Source organism: Leiobunum rupestre, chromosome 5, assembly GCF_980474605.1.
Source record: "Leiobunum rupestre chromosome 5, qqLeiRupe1.1.hap1, whole genome shotgun sequence".
Taxonomy (NCBI): domain Eukaryota; kingdom Metazoa; phylum Arthropoda; class Arachnida; order Opiliones; family Sclerosomatidae; genus Leiobunum; species Leiobunum rupestre.
In genome coordinates this window covers 38,195,371-38,218,477 of record NC_143388.1, presented here as the reverse complement: position 1 = coordinate 38,218,477, position 23,107 = coordinate 38,195,371, and positions in this window count along the sequence as shown.

Genomic DNA, 23,107 nt, shown 5'->3' with positions numbered 1-23,107 from the left:
CAGCAAAAACGTTCAAGGTCTATATAAAATCGTGAATGCTTATTTTTACGGAGTTAAATAATAAAATAATATATTATTTCAATATTTGCTTGTCTTGATAATTATGTTTGAATATTTTTAGCTTACAAATGTTTTACTACCGGCGCCTTATCGTACGAATTGCACTAATTACTACGAAAAATGGCAAGAAAACAAAGATTACCCAAATAGTAGAGAGGTAAGTATCACTCTAATTAAACCTTTCTATTGGTAAAACGAAAGACTTTTCTCCTTGAATCCAAATGGGGTTGGTTTCCTGCGCGGTTGGACTAGACGTGAGCAGTTATAGCACTTTTATTGGGCTCAAAAGACCACAGGCATTGTCCCTATGAGCAAACTTCATATTATGAGTTTTAGAAGAACGTAAAAAATGTATTTCTTGACGCCCGTAAAACAAATTTTACAAGCTCGTAAGCTTTTTGGTTCTTAAAGGGTTTTTAATATATGTGGGCTTTTCTACAACATTATGTATTGTTTCGTATATCAAGATAAAATAAAAAATTCCACTCGCGATAAATAACTTTAAGTATTAAAGCCTGTGATTTTTTTTCGAAATCTACTTAAGGTATATGAAATTTTAATGGTTAAGTTAATACGGCGGCAGACCTTGTTTGGTGAAATTTCCTCGTTTTCTGAAATTATTTTCACACTTTTAGAAAATATATCTTTTCACCACTGCGAATTTGTAGAAATGTTTTAACTGAAAAATGCGATTTGAAAAATTACCAAGCTAGGCAGGCCCAACTAAGCTTGTTGGATCCAGGAAAGTGAGAGTCACGTATCTTATTACGAAAGCATAGCTTACTCATCTAAAATTTCAAAGACCTTTCGTTGTGAACGTTTTTTAAAAACTTGGCAAATGATTTTGAAACATCGAATTAGACAGATTGTTTAAAGTTCATTTTTGTATTTCAATGTAAGTTACTTTTGGTTTAACATCATCGAGATCGTCAATCTTTCCACTTATGGTTCGTTATTCAAGAGCAGCGCGTACCGAAATTGTTTCTCTGAACTTTAAAGAAGTTGGCCGAAATTCAAGAGTGGGTGAGATTTTTGAAATGCGACATCCAAACCGAAGGCCGTCCCTAAATACAGTGAAGCGAGTGGTCAGTTACTTTAGATAGTTTGGTTTTGTAGAACCTAGGTTTCGTGGATAAGGTTAGCCTAAATTTAACTTTGTCGCATACTCTCGAAGTAGTTGCGTGACTGCGAGTGCTGATTTAGGTTGCAATTTTATGCAAAATAATGCATATTTTAGTTTCAACTTAAACTGCAAAAATTATGCACATGGTAGTCTCAACTAAAACTGCAAAAATAATGCATGTGTTAGTGTCAATTTAAACTGCATAAATAATGCACATTGTAATCTCAAATTTAACTGCTAAACTAATGCATATTTCAGTCTCAAATAACACTGCAAAAATGACAGCAAATCTGGCTTCATTTAAACATTAATTTTATTTAATATCTTTCTAGATATTAGCTTCAAATCTATAAATGTGTGTATTGACAGCTTGTAACACATTTATTTCCTACAAAATTAGATTCTCATTTAGCAAAGTTTACAGTGGATTTAGAGCCAACTAGACCATTTTGTTTAAGCCGTTGATCTTGTTATTTGTCGAGAAAACTAAAGAAACGATACTAATATTTTGGTTTCGAATTCCTAAGTATAAAATAAAAACAAATTGGATTTTATATCAAATTTTGTATGGGCCACCGTTTATATGAATGAACATTCAAATAATAATTTCTTGAAATTAATTGGTTTTCTAGGAAGGAACTAACAATGTAAGTTACGCGATTTAAAGCTAATTTATACCAATAAGAAATTGTTAAGTCCATTATGAAATTTTGTATAGGTTATTCCACAACAGTTTCGGTTTTACAATTTTTGCGTTTAAATAATAAATCATAAATGGTTTGAATTTACCCACAAAACGGTTTACGCAATTGCAATAAATGTAAAGGCTCAGAGGTGTCGAGAAGGGGATGAATATTAAGTTAAGGCAAAGGTACGCCCAAAGGGGGTTGGGACAAGGAAGCCCCCTTGTCTACGCCTTTAGAGCTTAACGGAAATCTTAAGGCACAAAATGAAGAACAATGCTGTAACTAACAAATTTTGTTGAAAGTGCCAAGAGAAACATTTTAAATTCATTAATTGAGCGTCAAAGTTAGTTTTATAAATAATTTACTGCCAATCTTATATAAAGAATATTTCAAAGTTTAAATAAGGATATTTTACACGGCATATTTTTATTTCATTTATGTTATTAAGGCTGTATTTTTAAATCAGACTCTTTCATATCTTATCTTTTGAGATTTATGTTACAGTCTTATTTTACATTTGATCTAAATGGGAAATAATCTAAAAACAGTCGTAGTTAATAGCTATTTAGGTCTTATTTGAGTGTTAAATGTATTTTTAAAAACGCTGTAATGCCAATCTTATTTTAAGACTACTTTAAGTTTAAAATAAGGATATTTTACACTGTATATATTTATTTCATCTAGATTCCTAAGTTTACTTTTAAAACGAATTCAAGATTTGTTTTGGTGTTCGTTTTTTAGATTTATGTTTTCCTAAAATACTCATCTTACAGTGTTATACAAGTCTTATTTTACACTTGATTTAAACGGACATTTAGCTGAAAACAACAGTCGTATTAAAGAGCTAATAAAATCTTTTTGAGTGTCAAAATTGGTATTTAAAAATATAACTTGTTGAAGACTTAAATAAACCTAATTTAACATATATTTAAATATTACAAAAAATTATTTCTTAAATAAGATTAAATCCCAATTGGTCATTATTACAGCCTAAAAGAAGTCTCCTGTTTTTGGTAAGCAGAATCTTGCAACATTATCGAAGGGAATTAAAGTTAATAAAAGATGGTTTTGACGAAGTATTTAAATATTCAAATTCAAATTTTATTATTACAATTAGACGTAGTACATGGAGCTAAGGGCTAAGTCAACTCTGTGACTTGGAACCCTGATATTTTTATAACTTAGGTAAAAGAGAAAAAAATATACAAGAGAAAAGAAAATAAAAGAAAATAACATTTTTAAATTAAAGTACATAATTATAATTCATTATTAAAAATTAGAACTTTTAGTTTCTTTTAAACACTGGTTCTTTCATAGTAATACTAATATTGTGTACAGCAATGTTTAATAACTTAACACCACTATACATTAGCGACATTAATTTTTTAGTGGTTTTACATAGGGGTAGTTAAAATATATCCGTAAATCTTGTTTTGACTCTTTTTTCATTTTCAACAACAATTTGTTAAGCACCATGATAGTCATTTTAAAGGAATAGGGTTGTCAAATAATTATACAATGGTTTTATAGTCATAATTCTATCTTTGGAAAGAGCTCATTAGTGTGTGATAAATATGCAATATTCGATTCTAACAACCAACAGTATTAATATTGTTTAAGACCAATTTATTTTATATTTTATCGTATATCGTAATTTGAGACTGTACTAAGGTTAAAATAAGAATAAGTTACACCGCGTATTTTAGTTTTCATCTAGGGTAATTAAACCTTTTTAACCTAATTCAAGACTCGTTTTAAGCTTAACTTTTCAGATTTATTTTATACTGAATGGGCATTTACTACAGCACTATTTTCAATCTTATTTAAGACTTGAGTAAAACCGAATTTGCACTTAAACGTCAGACACATTTAAGAATAAAAAAAGTCTTATTTGAGCCTTAAATTAAATAATAGAAACGCTGTATTGCAAAACTATTTTAGGGTTCAAATAATGAAAAATTTACACTGCGTATTTTAGTTTTCATAAAGGGTATTTAGACTATTTTAAACCTAATTTCAGACTTCTTTTAAGCTAAACTTTTCTGATTTATTTAATACTGAATATACTTTTATGACAGTATTATTTTAAATGATATTTAGGACTTGAGTAAAACGGATTGTTTCTTAAAAATCAGGCTTATTTAAGAATGAAATAGGTCTTATTTGAACATCAAATTTTATTCTAAATAAGGATAACTTACACTGCACATTTTAGGTTTTATCTAGGGTATTTACACCTTTATTCAATAGAATTAAAGGCAGTGGCTGCGCAGTGGGTAGGTTCGGCAGGCTATAAATTATTTTAATTTCACTAGGGGCCCACCAATCGACTTTAGCGACCCCGAATCCGAAATTGGTAATGACACTTTATTATTATTACATCCTCGATCTGGACATTTAACTTTAGTGATTGATTGAGGATCAAATTTATAAATTTGTTGGGGATTATATTATTGCCTTTAAAACATAAAAGGGGCCCCATAATTGACAAAAATTATTAACCTACCCCTAAAAACGTCCTGGCCCCACCACTTATTAAAGTTTTTTTAAACTTTATGTTTCAGATATATATATATATATATTGAATTTACAGACTTAATTTAAAACTTATTAAGACTTCATTGAAACAGAATTTTAACTGGAAAAATTAAACAAATATAAGAGTTCAGTTAGTGTTATTTGAGCCGCAAATTTAGTTATGAAAACTTTGTATTGTCAATACTATTTTAAAACTATTTTATATTTAAAATGATAATATTATACCCAGTATTTATTTTCTTTTTTAGTTTTTAATTGAAGAGTCTTCATGTTTTTAATTTTAAAGCTGTATTTATCCTTAAAATTACGTTTATTGTAGTCTTAAATCAACCATTTTTTTTCAATTTCCTCTGAACGAAATTGATGCTGTCAAATAAGTCTTATTTGAGTGTGAAATTTACTCCCATAAACATTAAATTTATAAGGTTAACATAAGTCTTGATTAAGTTATATTTAAATGTAACAAATAAAATTTGGTTACGATATTTTTTGCCGACTTATTTATTTGTTAAATAAGACGTAATCCAAATGCATCCTTGTTTCATTCTTAAACAAGACTCCTATTTTAGTATGGGTACAGCTGATGTTTTATCTTTATTAACATAACGTACACGATAATTGAATGGATGACAATTCTATCAATGCCAATGTAATAAGATTCCTCAATTTTCACTTATCATTTTTAACAGAGACGCACCTGGAGGATTTATTCGTAATGCGCGGGCACTAGTGCAGGACGCCATCTGTAAAATGTTTAGCACTGTTTAGTAAGATTAGGAATTTATACAACAAGGCACTTGCAGCATCGGAATTAGGTTTCTTATGTTCCTGGAACGTTTCCTTTCAGCCTCTAGCTTTTGAAAATTTTCGTTAGAAATTTCACTTAACCACAGCTTTTTTGTTATTTCATATGTATGGCTTTAGTTAAAATTCTATACTTAAGGTTTGTTTCACAGTGATATTGTCAAAACTGCACATCGTGATGATCTAAGCCATATGATATCATAGCGGACTCTTTAAAACGTACCAGTTTTATCGTTTTGAAAAATAAACGAAACTGGCGTGGTTTCGTTTAGCTTTAAAATGAAAGGTGATGTAGACGTTGTTGTTTCGGAATCAATAATTAATGAAACTTTCGGAGATTCTGACAAGAAAATTTCAATAAAAATCTATATTTGTGAAGCAGCTTTTACTTACGGCAACAGTTTTTTAGTAACTAGACTCTCTGGTTCAAATTTACTTAAGGCTAAGCGTAACTCTTCCAGGCTTGGTATGGGTTATAATAGGGATGCTGTAATTACCATCTGAAATGTTTTAGATTTATATTTTTCGATAAACCTAAGTGTTGGACTACGGTCCTCGGTTCAGTAATTTTCTTATGTATTCATTATCAGATTCTTATCATTCTTTAAAGCGCTTTATTTAATAGACAGTGAACTGACTACAATTGGGACTTTCTATCATTGTGTTCAGAAATACGAGTGGATGCGTTTCCAATCATTAAAGATGGTTGAACTGAATACAATAACCACTCACGGTTAACCGATTCCCCGTTTCGTTATCACCGGTTTTGTTATAAACTCGTACAGACTTGCTATAGTCACAGTCCTTATTTTGACAAGTTGCAGCCCATTTGGCAATCCAGTAAGAGCGCAACCTATTAGTAATGGGTTCCCAAAAAGCAAGATCCGTTGAAAAACATTTGGCATTGGCATTCGTTGTTGATAACGTTTGTGTATTTTAAATTTCGGTTGGTATATTTTCTTAACATCCAAACGCAACTTATTGAGCTGTGTTAAATTCTTCTTCGTTTGTGACTTTGGTCTAAGAGTTCTTTGAGAAGCTTGAGAATTCTCACCTTTCTTTATTGGTAGTGGGCCCGGATTGCACAGTACAAAAAGACGACGCTTTTGGTAACTTTTTTTACTGCCTTTCATGCGCCGCTTTCTGTCTCTTATCATTTTAGTTAGTTCAAAATAGTATTGCCAGGTTGACGTGTTTGTTGTTTTAAACAACCGCTTCTCCGATCGTCTGAAATTGTTTCATTTTGTGGTAAAGCGGGAAACCAGATTAAAACTATGTTCGTTTAATACTACTCTTGTACAGAGAAGTATTATCCGAACATAATTGTTTTCGTGTTTCCGGCTTAACTACAAAATACAGAGAATTCAGACGATTGAAAATGCGGTTGTTAAAATAAACGTAGACCGCTTCTCCGATCTATTAGTCCGTGGGTCAACCAAAATATCGGTACCAAAAGAGTCACAAAGCTTTGACTATATATTCAAATAGACCTACCCCCGAGGATCATTGGAAATACTGGTGGACATTCCAGTCGCACAGCCCCCCCCCCCCCCCAAAAAAAAGCGGGGTGGAAGTCTGAAAATAATCTAAAAAGGGGGTTTATATCGGCCGTATCTCTGGACGTACTTTCCGTTGAGTAATAACTAATACATCAATGGATTGGTATTTATTCGCACTATAAACAATATACAGAATCAAATTGTCGTATTGTAACATGATTAGAAGTTATTTGGGTTGGAGTACCGCATCGTATAAATACGTTTCCTATATTTTCAGTAAACGCTATGCTCAGTATTAGTACACTGGTAGCTTCAGATACAATGATTATTGAGTTATAATGAGGGGATGCCTCTTTTGAATGAAGGAGTAAACGGGTGTCCGCTTCTTCATGGTTTGAACTTAATTTATCAAACGTTGCACTTAAATTTTTGGTCAATTTTAAACATTGCTCTACGCAACTTACACACATTTCTTTGTTTCCAAGTTTAGCGAGATAAATAGGTCGTCTCCACTGATCAGTGAGTAATTTGATAAGAGCTGTTTCACTTCCGGAACATGCTAGAAGTCGTTTCTAGTTTTTAATTTTGTGACCAGGAAGTATATTTTTGTATAAGACACCGCTATCGGTGCTCCTTTTTCATCTGCTTTTGCGTAAATTGCTTGATCAAATTCAATAACGACATCCTTCAAATTGAGACTGTGACAAGTTTTCAACGACTGATGTAGAATTTCGTTAACTGTTGACAAATCTATAGCCGGAGCGTTTATCGTTGGAAGGTAGCCAATGTTTTTTGGATATACGAGAATTTGATTCCGACATAAGATATTAAACCCAGTCCTCGAGCTTACGACTTGAGTATTGGTCTCCAATTGCCTTGTCATTATTCACAAAATGTTTTTATTGCGAGCAGTTTCCTTTATACTTAAACATAATCAAGTTCTATTAGTTCCATTTCGGGGGGTCCTACTCTGCTTCTTGCATTCTATGGAGGAAGACTCGTTAATGAAGCGCTTACGCTATGTTTTTATCATTCTTCCTGTTCAAAACCAAGGGTGGTAGTTCAGACGTTGCAGTTTTTGGCTGTAAGATAACTCCATTTACACTATGAGACGTACCTGCAAAAATTTAGTAAATACCATTATTTTCAGTTTGTTTTAAAAAATTATATTACATAAGTAATATTAAAAATAATGAACTTAGTCGGGATTTTCTTTGTGGGAAAAAAATCCAAATTTTGGTCGTTTTTTTAAAATTTCCAACCCATATAACTTCTAATCATTTTACAATACGATCATTTGATACATTTGGTTGCTTATAGTGCTAATAAATACCAATCCATTGATGTATTAATTATTACCCTACGGAAAGTACGTCCAGAGATACGCCCGATATAAAACCGCCTATTTAGATTAGTTTTAGACTTCCACCCCTTTTTTTTGGGGGGGGGGGGAGGGGGGAGCTGTGTGACCGGAATGTCCACAAATTTTACCATGACCCTCAGGCGTAGGTCTATTCAAAAATAAGGTCAAAGCTTTGTGCCCTCGTATGGTACCGACAATCCCATTTTTGGCTCTTGGCTCACGGACTATACGTCGTTGACCCTTTTTTATAGAAGGAGACGTACACCAGGGACTTTGAAAGTAACATTATTTCGCAAAACGTACCCCTGGTAACGCCACAACGTTATCTTAAGGCATGATATATTTCTGTACGTGATGCAAACTTTTGATATAGCGTTGGAAAAACATTTAATTTATTCCTATTAAAGTAATAGCTTTGGGGGCCCTCTTTTGGTTGGGGGCCTGGGGACTGGGCCCTGTAGGACCATGCCTAAAGACGGCACTGCAAATCGACATGTTTTTTCAATTAAATTGCGTACGGTGGAAACCGTGGAAGTGGTCTTTTATGAGGCCGCACATCGCTAAGTCCGAGGATCTAAGAGGCCAAATAACGGGTCCATTCCTTCCCATTCATCTATTTGGGAATTCATTGTTTAGGTACTCCACGACATCAAGGTGCTGATGAGCTGTCGCTCTGTCGTGCCGAAAACAAAAGACTCCTTAAATCGTGCAGGAAAAGATCATACAATGTGTCCGCTACTTCGTTATGAAGAAATGCCAAGAAATTCTGTCCATTAAAACGAGCCGGTAGAAACAATTGGCCAATAAGCTTATCTTCTACCATACCAGCCCACTAAATGACGCGAAACGGCGGCTGATGGTGAGGATTCTCTTCGCCCCAAATTGATTAATCCGATGGTTTAATGGGACATTCTTCGAGTAAGCGTACTCATCGCACATTAGCAAAAGACGCTGCAAATCCCTGTTTTCGTCAGCCAGTGGCAGAATTCTTGTCGACGCTGTCTGGCTCCATGGTGTAGTGCCTGATGGAGTGTCCCTCGGTAAGGATGATAATGATGGTGAATGTTAACTACGCTAGAGCCGTAGATATTTGCTGGTAACTCTGACGCTTAATCAAAGGTATGCAACGAACCTCGGATTGATTTTGCCGAAATTGTTGAAGTCCGTTTTGACTCTGAGAACAGTTGTGTAACTAGGGCTTAAACTGGGAAAACGATTTCTAAATAATTGGCTTACTATACGGGCGCTCCGATTACTTACACCGAGAAATAGCTTAAGCATTATGGTGCACTGCTCCAAATTATAACGAGGCATACTTACATCCGGATAATTATTGTATTTTTTAGTGGTTCCACTTTAAATACGAAATGGGAATTTTTAAGAGAGTTAACGCAAGTTAACCAACTGACTTTCGGTCAACGCTTCTTCTTTATTTTATTTAAAAATATCATGTGTGTCTTATTCCAATATAAAAACATGTTGCCAATTTTTGATTAAAATAAATGGAATACAAAGCTATTTCCTCCTATGATTTTCATGACCTCATATTTCCGTGAAAAATAGGCGAATTTTAACCGAATCAAGTTTGTTCTTACCATAAGAGTCTGCTCTTTCACTTTCTCATTGAAATTATTTTTTCCAAAAGCATTCAAAATGCCCCAACTACTCGTCGAATAATGCCTGAAAATTTCGTGTTTCTAAAATACAAACGCTTGTGTCGATCAATTTCTAAATCCCTGTAAACTCCACTCAAATAGGTATTTATCAAAATAAAAGTCATTAATTCGATCTTGGTAAGGAAAATAATCTATTTAAATTTATTTAAAAGCTTGAAACAAACTAGCTTATGTGGGTATTTCGTATCCAGTACTTTGCCTGTTGAATATTGAAGGCTTCTGGTCTGCGCGTAATATGGCCCTTGGGCATAGTATCGTATACACTACAAATAAAAATTTCAACTGTAGATCACTATCATTTACAATTGGAGCATAAAAAATGCTACATGTATGCTATGTTAGTGAACTTCCAGTGAGCTTTTGCGTAATATATGTGTTCTCTCTATTATTACACAAGCTCATTAAATGATCTCTTAAACTTTCACTTCCTAAAATAACATGGATATATCACGGTTTTGCCTTTTTAAGAAAATAAAAAAATTGAAATTTAGGCAAAACTATATTGTTTAAAATTGATTAAATTTGGATAAAAATGGGTAAAACCAATAAAATTTCGGTACAATCGTAATGGTTTACAAGTCGTGATTTTCCTATGCTATTTTACACAGAGAAAGTTTAAATTTGAGTTGTGAAAAACATTTTTGGTTGCCATGGCAAAACAAATGGCCGTTGAAACTTTTCCCTTAGGAGCTTTCAAGATACATGAAGGTCTTTCTAACCACCGAGTTTGAAAAATATCGGTGAGAAACACCTTAGGAGGTCTCCTTGTTAGTGGTTCTTATTAATAGATGGAATAATGTTGATTGGTGGAGTGATAATCACTTTCATCTCGCAGATCCTACCTTTCGGCACTGGGTGATAATTCGAAACCACTCCATCCGTGTTGAGTTTGCAATTTCTCTCACCACTGGTTAAAGGGATTTTCCCACGAGTTCTTCAAATTCCATTTCCAGAATAACATGATTAGGTTAACGGTACGCATTAACCCAGTCTCCGGATTTAAGGGCATAGGAAGTCGCTATCGGACTTGGGCCTGAAGTGGTGCATTGGGTATAGGCCTAGCTCATTATTATATCTGCACCTGAAACACTACATTAATTAAAATGTTTTCCAATAAAGAGAATATACATATTAATGACCAAAATACATTTTTTGAAGATCTAAAAAATTATAATTTCTAATCAGAAAATTATAAATTTAAATTTAAACCAGAATTGTATTCAACGATGTATTGAAGAGAACTACATGAAACTTTGCAACTGCCTGATATATTTGTTGGTGATCCCCGAATGGAAATTTGATTCAAAATGCGTCTTCTACAATAACGTCCAATATAATTCCGGTATTATTGAGTTAATTATAACAAACTATTGTATGCATATTGAAAAACATGTTGATTTTTCTAGATTGCCGTATTTACGCTATTGAGAAATCTCAATTTATTGAAGGTTGCGTCAATTCTTGTCCTTTAAATTGCAGGTATGCCTTTTCTGGTCCTGATATTTATTTAGTTCACAAATTTTTAAAAAGCGTCAGTTACGACAGACTAATCTAGGCCAAAATTTAACATGTTTTATTTTCTCGTTTAAGTATTAGAATTAAATTTTTTTACTACAATTCCTGCATTAAATCACGGAAAGTAAAAATAGTAAAAGATACGTAAATCGGTAAGCATTAGTATGCCACAGTTATTGCGTCATCCGTACCCTACGACGCCATCGAATCTCAAATGCCGATTATAGTTTTACACAATTAGCTCTACGTCTGATAAACCGACGGCCATTATTTTGCTAAAAAAACTAGTTTGAAAAACAAAAGCTTAGGAGCTGAAATGAAGTACAATATACTGTCAAGTGCTGTAAATGCAATTAATATGCAAAAACATGAAGTTTTCGGAGACAAAGTTTCTAAAATGAATTGCATTGTCAAATAAAAGAAGCAGGTTGGAACTTGGATTAATAATAGTCCTATTATTAATCAAGGTTGCAGATTATTTTGAGCCTAGGCCTAAAACTTGGTATGGGTTTTAATAACGCTGGTGGAATACATCACTTCGACGACTGGCTCTATTTTCGGAAAGCTATCACTGAACCAAACCATATTTGTCATTTTCCCCAACCTTTTATTTTTCTAAATTACTTATTATTTAACTTCATCCACACAAACCGAGCGATTTTATAAATATCCGTAAAACTTCATTGGGATGACTAAAATTCCGACACAAAAAATGCCTCCTCAATTTAGAGGTTTTCCATTGGGTTAAATACATATGTCAGTAGCCAATAGTGTGACTCCCAAAATTACTAAGAATAATAAAATGGTTAAAATCTAAGTTAGTCCACCTTTTTACTGGTTCGTGGTGAAACAAAACGTTAGTGAAGATTTTTTTTAAAGGAATAAAGGAACAGTGGCATTCTTAAGAGATATTTTGTTATATATGAAAATAGAATTAATAGAGTTTGTAGCTGTTATATTTTTGGCAACTGTTTCATTCAACGAATATGATGTTTATCTAGCTTTTTACTGTTTATAATTTAAGTTAAATAATTCTATGCGCCAAATATGATCGATCGGCATTATCATTTGATCTATAGTTGGGTTTATGGAATAGGGTCTCTGGGAGAGGTTATTGTATCTGTAGTTTACGAAATGAACCTTTTGGTCAATACCTTTAAATCGTATCGATACAACGGTGTAAGTTGTCAAAGCAATGGGCTCCCTGTTAATTAGTCGTTGACTTAAATTCTGCATGAGCAAGTATACTAAATTGAAATTTATGGTTTAGAGCTAAAATGTGGAATTTGGTGCTCTCTCTAACGTATCGTTTTGTCACCCGTTTAAGATTAAGGTGGTACATTGTTCCACACTGTTGTAACAGCTCTGATTTAGTGAGCGCTTTTAAGACTAATTAAGACTAGTTCAACAGATTCCCTATTTCATTTGATGAACACAATGGGATCTGGTCAATACAAGGGATTTGAAATCTAATACAATGAGCTGCCAGTTCATTACCACTTTATCTTTAAATAATGAATTCGGGTCTCTGTGGACAACCAAGATTAGAGTTCAATACATGGGTCTTTCTGGAAAAACCAGGGTTTTTTCGCAAATACAAAGAAACCCATGTGCGTGAAGCCCTTCATGACGCAGCCTATAGCGATTTGAAAACGCATACTCTTCCTGAAGTAAATAAAATTTTCTGATCCGTACACTAGTTTTTACCGACAAGGTCATTTGTTTAAATATACTCTTAGCCGTGCCATGTCTTATAACGATTCCTTCATTGGTCACTTAACGTTAAATGAAATTATTCCATCTTAATAAACCTTTTAATCGTCAACGCTCGTAATAGCGGCAGTTTTTCTAAAGTCTAAATCCTTAATCTCAACGGATTTTTTTTGTCGACGTTTGGCGATTTTGCATTTGGAATAATTTAAATTTGCCTTAAAGGGTCACATAAATGTTAAAAAATTTGGTAAGAACATGTTTTCGGTAATTGGAAATCTCATTCATAAACGGTATTCCCAGCGCAACTGACCGATAGAGTTATAATTTTTGAAAAGAGAGAATCACCTTAAAATAGAGTGAAAAGACTGCAGCGAAAATTTTGAGCAGAAAAGCGAGAAGAGAGAATCTAAAATTGCCCCGCTCAAAAATGAGGGAAAAAAGAGGAGAACATATTTTACCGGGAAAAAAATCAAAAAGAGAGGAGTGAAAATATCGTGAGCTGAGCAGTTCTTAAGCGAAAATGCCCATCACTGCCGTAAAATATTGAACCAAAGTTATTAAAACCAGGATAACCAAGACAACTTAAACCTTGGTCCATCGGTTAGAATTCATTCCGCGAAAGTCGTTTGATAGTCCAAACGTCAGTTGAAATACTTATCTTAGGTAATACTGCCGTTATTCGTAACCGATTTCCAAGAGCCGCCATGACTACTGACAGTCGTTGCGGTTCACACGAGTCATCGTGTCAAAAAGGTCGCGTAGATGAGCTGCAGTTTTAGATTCACTAATTGTCAGATAGACTAAACACCGATACCTCGTGTTCAACACTTTTAAAGGTACAGACTTAAAAGAGAACGCGTACTCTCAGTAGTACAGTCAATGGCACAAGTGTGTCCACTGATTAAGTGGAGTGACTAGCCCCTTGCATAAACAAATACGCTGATTAGGCTTAAGGGTTGGGGTCAGAGGCTCGCCAAAAGGTAAGGGGCCCCTGAAACGAGGTAAGAGGGAGTAAGGTCGTAGGGTCTCTTTTAGTCCTTCGCTGAGTAGTTGAATTTGGCAGAAATATTGGATTGCGTTCATTAAACTGTTACAATATTGAAATATAAACAACTTTTTATAAAAATACAATGACTATTGAATTTGTGAAACGTAAATATTATAAATAATACGGCACAGACTGGAAAATTAATCCACTATAAAATTTGGGCAAATCTTATTTAACTTTCATTTAATATTTAAACAGGTTTCAATGATCAACAATTAGTCGTGTCTATAATCTTTAAACGTGTCTAACAAGTATTTTTTTGAGCCGCCATAAGTAGATTTTGTTAAAAATTGAAACGAATACGAATTTTGCATACTGGAATCGATTCAAACTATAATAAATATGCGCATCAGAATCGTTGAAAAAACTAAAGGGCACATATGAGTTAATGTTTATCAAATTTCAGAGAAGACACATTTCCTTTTACTGTCATCAAGAAGAAATTGGTCAGGTGGCTAAAGTTGAACGGAACCAAAGTGTAAGAATCCACGTTTGGTAACTCTGTCAACGCATGGAAATGTTTTATATCGATATTTTCGATCGTTATTTCCACTAAATAAAGTTAATTAAATTTAAAAAAGAACGTAGCTATAACTTAGCAATAATATAGCCACACGACATTTTATGATTAAAAATATATTAAAAACAATACGTAAAATCTGTATTTTATTACAGTTTTTTTTAAAAACACAGAAATCCTTACCATCTTATTATGTATGGTAGGAAATTTATTGCCCCAAACCATGGACGGATAATAAGAGGACTCTTCTCGGGCAGCCTTCTACAACGCTATCTCTAAAGTTTTATTCCTGTACCGAGGTAATTTTCAAACGCGCGCCGGAGAAGGGGGGGGGGGGGGGCAAGATCTACCTAACATTTCAGGGGCAACACGTGATCTTATACGTCACTCACAAATCGGTGCTGCGCTCTATCGCCGATAAGTAACAAAGCAAAAAATCCCGTGTTCCCGCCACAGCGCCGATATCACCAATTATTCATGAAATTATAATTGGTATGTTGACATTTTTAACTGTACTTATACTTAAATAGAACGTTAGCGTGAAGTGAAAAGCGGCCTGAGAAGAGTCCTCTTATAATTCGTCCATGCCCAAACTATCATCCTTAAATTTTAAAATTAACACTGTAGTATGTAAACCAAACTAACCATTTCATTAAAGTATATTCCACTTCATAAAGTTATTTAAAAATAAACGAGATAACATTTTTTAAATTCCGCCTTTTCTGACATTTGTTTTATAGTCAATTATATACAGGTATTATGCATGAACCTACGAAAAAAGATACGAGTTAGGTTGTATCAGATGTTAAATCACGCCCCCTTTTCAGATTTTAATGTATTAAAAGCCAGGTTTTATTTACCGGAATAACGATATATTTCCTTCTAAATATATTCTTAGGATTTTATATTTTTGATTTGAAATATTTTTTTCAATCTTCCGAAAAGGTTTCCAGAACAGCTTCATCGCAGCCATGTCTCATTTTCGTTTGCGAAAAATGAACACACAACTTACGAACACCAACCCAAAATATCAGTAAATTCATAGATTTCACTAAAAATAATATCGGTTTATGTTTAATTATAGTTAAATGTAAAAAAACCTTTTTATCAAATTTTGAATCAATTCAGGATATCGAAATATTTAGTTACATTGGTGGCTACGTTGGAGTGTGGCTGGGCATTTCTCTGTTTTCGGTGTTTTTGCAACTGAAAGGCCTGATGATCAACTGCCTGACTCGCTTCACGAAACGAAAGAGTTCTTTTTGGAAAGAAAAGTCGTCACCCGTCATCTCGTTACAAACTTCGAAGGAAACTGCGCAATATTAAACTCTTTTATGAGAAGTAAAAAGAACTCGAGTATAACATTTTTTTTAACAATTATTGGTCGACTGAGCAAGGCTTTCTGTACCGGCCGAAAACGTTTAACATCTGCGTACCGCGCTTCGTGATGAAGTTTTCAAAATAATTTTAGAACAAGACGTAGACGAGACGTTTTAAATTTCGTATCAATTCGAAGTTTCTCCAGGGAAATTTTTCTGTCATTGCTGGTCGTAATAACCCGAGTAGTTTTCAACTAAATACCTCCCACTGACTTCGCTCGGCCATTTAGTTTCAATGTCGAATCAATTACATCCTAGTAAATAGGTATTTCATATTTTCAGTACAATTATCATAATATGAAGAGTCTGCCGTCAAATCATTTATTAATATTATTAATTCTTATTTCAAATGCATACTTTTGGAAAACATTTTAAACCTGTTAGTTGGTTTCAATATATTTGTATACTTACTTTTTGTCTAACTAATTAAAAATGTAATTGTTTATGCTTTTTGCCAATTTCATATTTGTATTATATTTTTATTTTTATCTTACTTTAAGACAAATTGTTTTAAGTGAGCCCTAATCTTTTTTGATTCTTCCACAAATAAAAATGGTTAAATTTTCCTGATTTTATTGTACATTATCTTTTAAAGTAAACTCCCATACATTTCTTACCTCTGTCAATCATAAAGCATGTTGGTTGAATATCTGGTTGGTATTGTTGTCAAATTTCTTGATAATTTCATGCTTCTCTATCAGATCTGAAAGGCCGATTCGAAATATAATCATAGTCTGAAAATAATTTATCGGAAATTATAAGAAAATTATTGACTTAATTTGTCCTAAACCTGTTTTGAAATTAACTGGTTCATTGGAGATTTTACCTCTACAAGTGAAATTGTTCGCGGAGGAGTAAGTTAATAAGAACCGCTTTCGGACAGCATTACAAAGAGGGGAAAAAAACAAAACCCTAAAAAAATAGATCTGTTGAATCCGAGATTCCCGTTATTTGGAAGTTTTTTCAATTTTAATTTCTTAATATTTTGCTTTTCTGTCCTTTTTCATTAAGGAATATTCTACTTTTTCACAAATTTTATCACAAAAATAAATTAAAATTTTCTAGATTATACTCAATTTCAGTTCAATTTCAATTTGTTTTTATTTTATTTATATCGAGGTAAATAGAGGTAAGAGGGCCAAGTCTTCAAGCAACTTATAGCCCTCCGTTACAAATATTTAATTACAATTTAAAATGACAGAATTTGGAAATTAAAACCTTATTAACCTTCAACAATGCGAGGTTAAATAACAAAGATTTACGTATTTGAGTTTATCTTAACTAATACTCAAATAAGGTTTTTTAAATTATCTCTGGCCGGTAGGCCCGAGTTATTTATGTGCCGAATAGGCTTTCCTATGGGAATCGACAGTACACTGGAAGGCAGGAAAAACTTTTTGTTCACTTTTAGAAAAAAGACAATTATTTTCAAGGTTTTTCATGCCAAGATTCAGCATTAGGGAGGCTAGCGGCATTATTCTTACTCTCAACAATGATTGTGTAACACCTTAAAATTGCAATACTATCCAAGATTTACTCGACAGTAAATATGAGGATACTAATGGCTTTCCTTCATAGACACATTTTTGACATGTCTAATTTCATTGGCTGGGAAGTTCGTGAGCTGGCAGCCGTGTTACAAAAATCAAATATAATATTTAGTAAAGCATCGCCTCAAACTAGTTTTTAATCTTTTCAGTGTAAATAAATGTTTTTTTTTAAATAAAGTTGGTTGAGATGCATTTATTTATACGTAAATAATTATTCAAAAAATAAAATAACCAACATCTTGTTTAGGTAAATTGTAATCAATAGAAGTAAAAGACGGTTACTTACGTATACGGTAATTAAAATGTTTTTTAATTTTTAATAAACATTTAAAAACTCTTTGCACCCCTGTATGTACACGGTAATAACTTTCATTAATCTTATGGATCGATTAGTTTTTACATATTTAATGTAAGCTACATGTATCACATAGTACTAACTATTATTACTAAACATTTCAATAACAATAAATTCTATTAGGCTTTTCTAGAAAGAAACACGGCCTTTCTAGAAAGAAACACGGCTGTTTTAATGTAACTCTTGAGTCACTTTTTTACTACCAGCCCTTACTCGACTTCTGTGGAGCTTTAGATATTCATTAGGCATGCCAAAACTGTATAAAGCTCCATGTTGTTATGTGTAAATCTACCATGGATTAATGAGGTTAATTAATTAATGATTCTACTTTAAACGAAAAGTTTAAAAATGCAGACTATGATAGATAGAATTAAGTATATGACTTATACACATCAATTAAATTCATCAAGATAATTAGCTTACATAGAATGTTACCAACTCATTTAACCGTTTAATTTCATACAACATTTTTAATTTAACATATTAAAATAGCAAATTAATTAGGTTATAACTCATTACGAATACTTCTTTGCAAAATAAATCTACACGAGCTAGTTACAACAACGTAGCAGACGTCTATCGGATTGAAAATCAACGCCAGAAGCCCAGAAATGTAGCCTACCGCGTATTTTTGTGTTTTTCTTTGTAGATTTTGATCATCCAGCCCTTTCAATTTATCCATGGCTAAATGCGCATGGTTTTAATAATTTGTTAAAATATTTCGATTAGAATAGAAAAAAATCCGAACTAAACACGCGTACTCCTTTAGAATTTAAAATTTTCTCAGTTTACTGTTACAGATTCAAGGCTCAAATTTAAGGGAATTGTTTTAAAATATATAAAAGGTAAGGAAAATCGATGGAAATTATTTTAGAAATATATTTCGCTTTTGAAAATTCCAAAAACAAAACTTTTTAAACCTAAAACATTTTCAATATCTGCGCCTTCATAGCTCTCAACTACTCCCCCTTAAATTAACCTTCCAACTGCTTTTATAAAAGCATTTTTTATTTAATATATGTTAAAGGATTTAAGAAAAGCTTTATCATTATACAATTCTTTATATAGCGAGTTTCGTTTTTTTGGAGGTCAAAAACTGGTGGCAATGTGTATGGGCCGATAATCGAACCACGGTATATAGCTTGATAGGCTAGTGTCTTACAAACGAGCCACGGCCACCTCGTACGCTGCTAAGAATCGTATAGGCATAGAAAACAATTGATTATAATCAAAAAATAAACTTGATCTTGAGTGGAAAAGAACACATTTGTTCCGGACAAGAATCGAACGCAATTTTATTGCAGGGTCGGCACCTGTTTAAGTACGGAGCCACCGACGTTTCTTTAACTCATTTCTGGTATTGCGTGTACTTTCTCATCTTGAATTTAATTAATAATAATGGATGAAGGTGTTGGATGGGTCTTACACTGTGATCTCAAATTATACACGTTTGTTTTCGCTTTATTTGAATAATATTATTTATGTCCCTATTAGATGTTTCTAAAATATTCAAAGTAACAAATAATAATTTATTTTGTAGTCGTGGTTTTTACTTATTTAAAAAAACTGTGTCTACACACGTTTTTTTTAAATCTCGGCCTTTGGTGGAACATATTTTTATTTAAAAGTGGCAACACTAACTTATAGTCCCCGGCATTAAACTACTAAAGGGGATTGACTATTTTGCTGAATTTCTGAACTGTCTGGACTGCTGAATTTAGAAGAAACCTTCTATAAATGATATTATCTGAACTTTTCGTCAATTTTGCTGAATGCTAAATTTCTAAACTCGAAATTTCAAATCGCTTCTGTACGGTTTCTGAACGATTTCTTTCGGTTCTTTCTGAACTTTTTAACTATTTTGCTGAATGCTGAATTTCTGGACTGTCTTAACTTTTTGACTATTTTGTTGAATGCTGAATTTCTGAACTCAAAATTTCAACAACGCATTTACAGCCGTCAGAACGGTTCTGTCTGAACTTTTTGACCATTTTGCTGAATGCTGAATTTCTGGACTGTCCGAACTTTTTGACTATTTTGCTGAATGCTGAATTTTTGAACTTAAACTTTCAACAACGCATTTATAGCCGTCAGAACGATTCTGTCAGAACTTTTTCACTATTTTGCTGAATGCTGAATTTCTGGACAGTCTTAACTTTTTGACTATTTTGCTGAATGCTGAATTTCTGAACTCAAAATTTCAACAACGCATTTACAGCCGTCAGAACGGTTCTGTCTGAACTTTTTGACCATTTTGCTGAATGCTGAATTTCTGGACTGTCTGAACTTTTGGACTATTTTGCTGAATGCTGAATTTCTGAACTGTCTGAACTTTTTGACTATTTTGCTGAATGCTGAATTTCTGAACTCAAAATTTCAACAACGTATTTATAGCCGTCAGAACGGATCTGTCAGAACATTTGGACTATTTTGCTGAATGCTGAATTTCTGAACTGTCTGAAATTTTTTACTATTTGGCTGAATGCTGAATTTCTGAACTCAAAATTTCAACAACGCATTTATAGCCGTCAGAACGGTTCTGTCTGAACATTTGGACTATTTTGCTGAATGCTGAATTTCTGAACTCAAAATTTCACCAACGCATTTTCTGAAATGTTTAATGAACTAAAACATTATAAAAAAATATATCACAAGACGATTAAATTAAAGCCTTGAATAACCAAGGAGCTAATCACAACTATACGCAAGAAAGATGCTTTGGCCGAAAAAATTAAAAATTAACCATTCAATATTGATTTAAAAAAATACCGTATATAAAGAAATAAAATAAATACACTCATCAAAACAGTGAAATACAATTATTTTAATAATAAATTAAAGATAGCAAAAATGCTTCGAAACTTTTCTGGCAAACGATTAACAATGCCACATCGAACATTAAAGAATTTTTTAAAGATTATATAAATAACTGTTATAATTTCATCTCTAAAGAGGTTGCAAATATATTCAACAAGTATTTTTCTTCTTGAGAAGTTTCTAGACAAAAGTTGTAATAATAATGCTTATTTGAACTACAATTCTGCAATATAAAACATGCCTAGTGTTTTTATAGTGCCTTGTATTCCTAATAATGTTGCATCCATTAAAATTAATTTAAAAAACACTAACTCTAATGGTGTAGACGACATAAGTATAAAAAGTTTAAAAGTATTATAAGAAAACAATTTCGAATTCAATTTCTTATCTTATTAATATGTCGAATTCTACGGGATTTTTTCCTGATTTCCTTAAAACAGGGATAATCATTCCAATCCGTAAGACTGGAATAAAATACATTCTGGAAAATTACAGACTAATTTCGTAAATTTAGTTATATTGGAATTTTATTTCAAAAATTAATTAAAAAACAATTAACTACATTTCTTGAGACACATAAAATTTTATCTTAAAATCAGTTCGATTTTTCCAAAGGATTTATGCACAAATGATGCAATACAAGAAGTTACCAAAGATTTATATAATGCATTAGATAATAATTAAAAAATAATTGGTATGTTTTTAGGCCTCAAAAAAGCTTTTATTTCGGTGTCCCATGTAATTTTGTTAAAGAAACTACAATAAATTGGAATAAGAGGTCTTGCTTTAAAATAAATAGTACTTATAGCGACCCGTGCACATTGACTTTTGTTACCCCTTAGGGGACCATATTATTTTATTTTAGGATCAGTGTTAATGAATTATGCAATCCTAACATTGAAGGCCACCTTGTTCCGTTTGCTAATGACACCATTAATTTATGTTGTGCTGGAACGTGGGAGGAGGCCTTTCATTTAGCTCTAAAATCAAGCAAGAAAATACAAAATGTTTTAGATAATTGACTGGTGACGCTTAATGTTGATAAAAACAAGTATATGATTTTCAATTAGGATTTTTGATAGCCAGAATAACTTTAAATTAAAATACATAATAACTTAAAGGATGAAATTATTTGTAATGATAAGTGTATGGAAATAGAGAGAGATGATAAGATAAAATACCTTGTGGTGGTTATCATTGATACAATAGAGTTATCATATTGCGTATATGTTACAAAAATTACGTTCATGTAAATATAAATTCTAAACGATTCGCAATTTTATCTCTTTGCATTGGCTAAGAATTATTTACTATGCGTTAGTCCAGTCTACCCTTCATTATGCAATAGCGCCTGGGGCGGAACAAATAAGGTATAGATTGAAACTCTATGAATCTGGTTTTCACCCAGATGGCCCAGGCTTGATTCCCAGTATCGGATATTTTCGTTTTGTTCCCCTTCTGTTATATTTGCCTTATCCCAATTTTTTGAGCTCTCCGACGGTTGCGATTTAGCAGTCTTTTTTTGAAATTTTTTTATTGTAATGATGATGTGTATTGTAATGGTTATGTGTATTGTGAGTTTGTGTCGTGTGTGATGTTGAATTTGTGATTTGTACGTACGGGTTCTTTACTCTCCAACCTATATTTGTTGACTTTAGGGACGGACCGAGTGCTGAGAGTTACGGTTAGTGTCTCAACGTCTAAATGTCAGCGTTTCCACCAACTGTTGACGGTAAACGTGTTTTAGCCACTCTCGAACTTCTACTGGTTATAGACTGGTTTATGGAAATTATAAAGGTCAAATCTAGTATTAGCGCGGTCGGCGGAGATATTGAGATATTTACTTTTCAAGTGTAATGGGTCAGTTATGAAAACAGTTTCAAGTTGTATACATCGCGCTCTTATGCCTTTCGTTTTGCGTACCTTACTCATAACTTCGTTATTTATCGGCTTAAAATGTGTGATATATTTTGGTAAATGTGGTTGCGTTGGTTTTATTTATATTGAGATACGTGCTGTTGTTAAGCCTTCACTATTCAGTTACGGGTTTTTGTGTGAGTTATAAGCTGGGACGTGTTAACGGTAAGGTGTTTTTGGTTTTGTCTATTATAATTTTCATTACCGTGGGTATATGGATTGACTTTTTCTGGATTTCTAAGTATATGAATTACCTTGATTGGGTTATTAATATATATATATTTTTTATTGCGTATTTCTGCTTTTTCCGTTTTTATTACTGTGGGTATTTGGAATGACTTTTTCTTGATTCCTAAGTATTTGAATTAACTTGTTGTTTGGTTGGGTTATTATTATATATTTAATTTGTTTATTTTTCTTGTTTATAATTCTGTTTCTCGAAAGTGTTGATAATGTGAGGGATAATTCATGTATACGGTTTTTAATTTCCATTGAATATTACCGGCTTCGTTGGGTGGTCGTGGTGAGCCCACGCAGTTTCAAT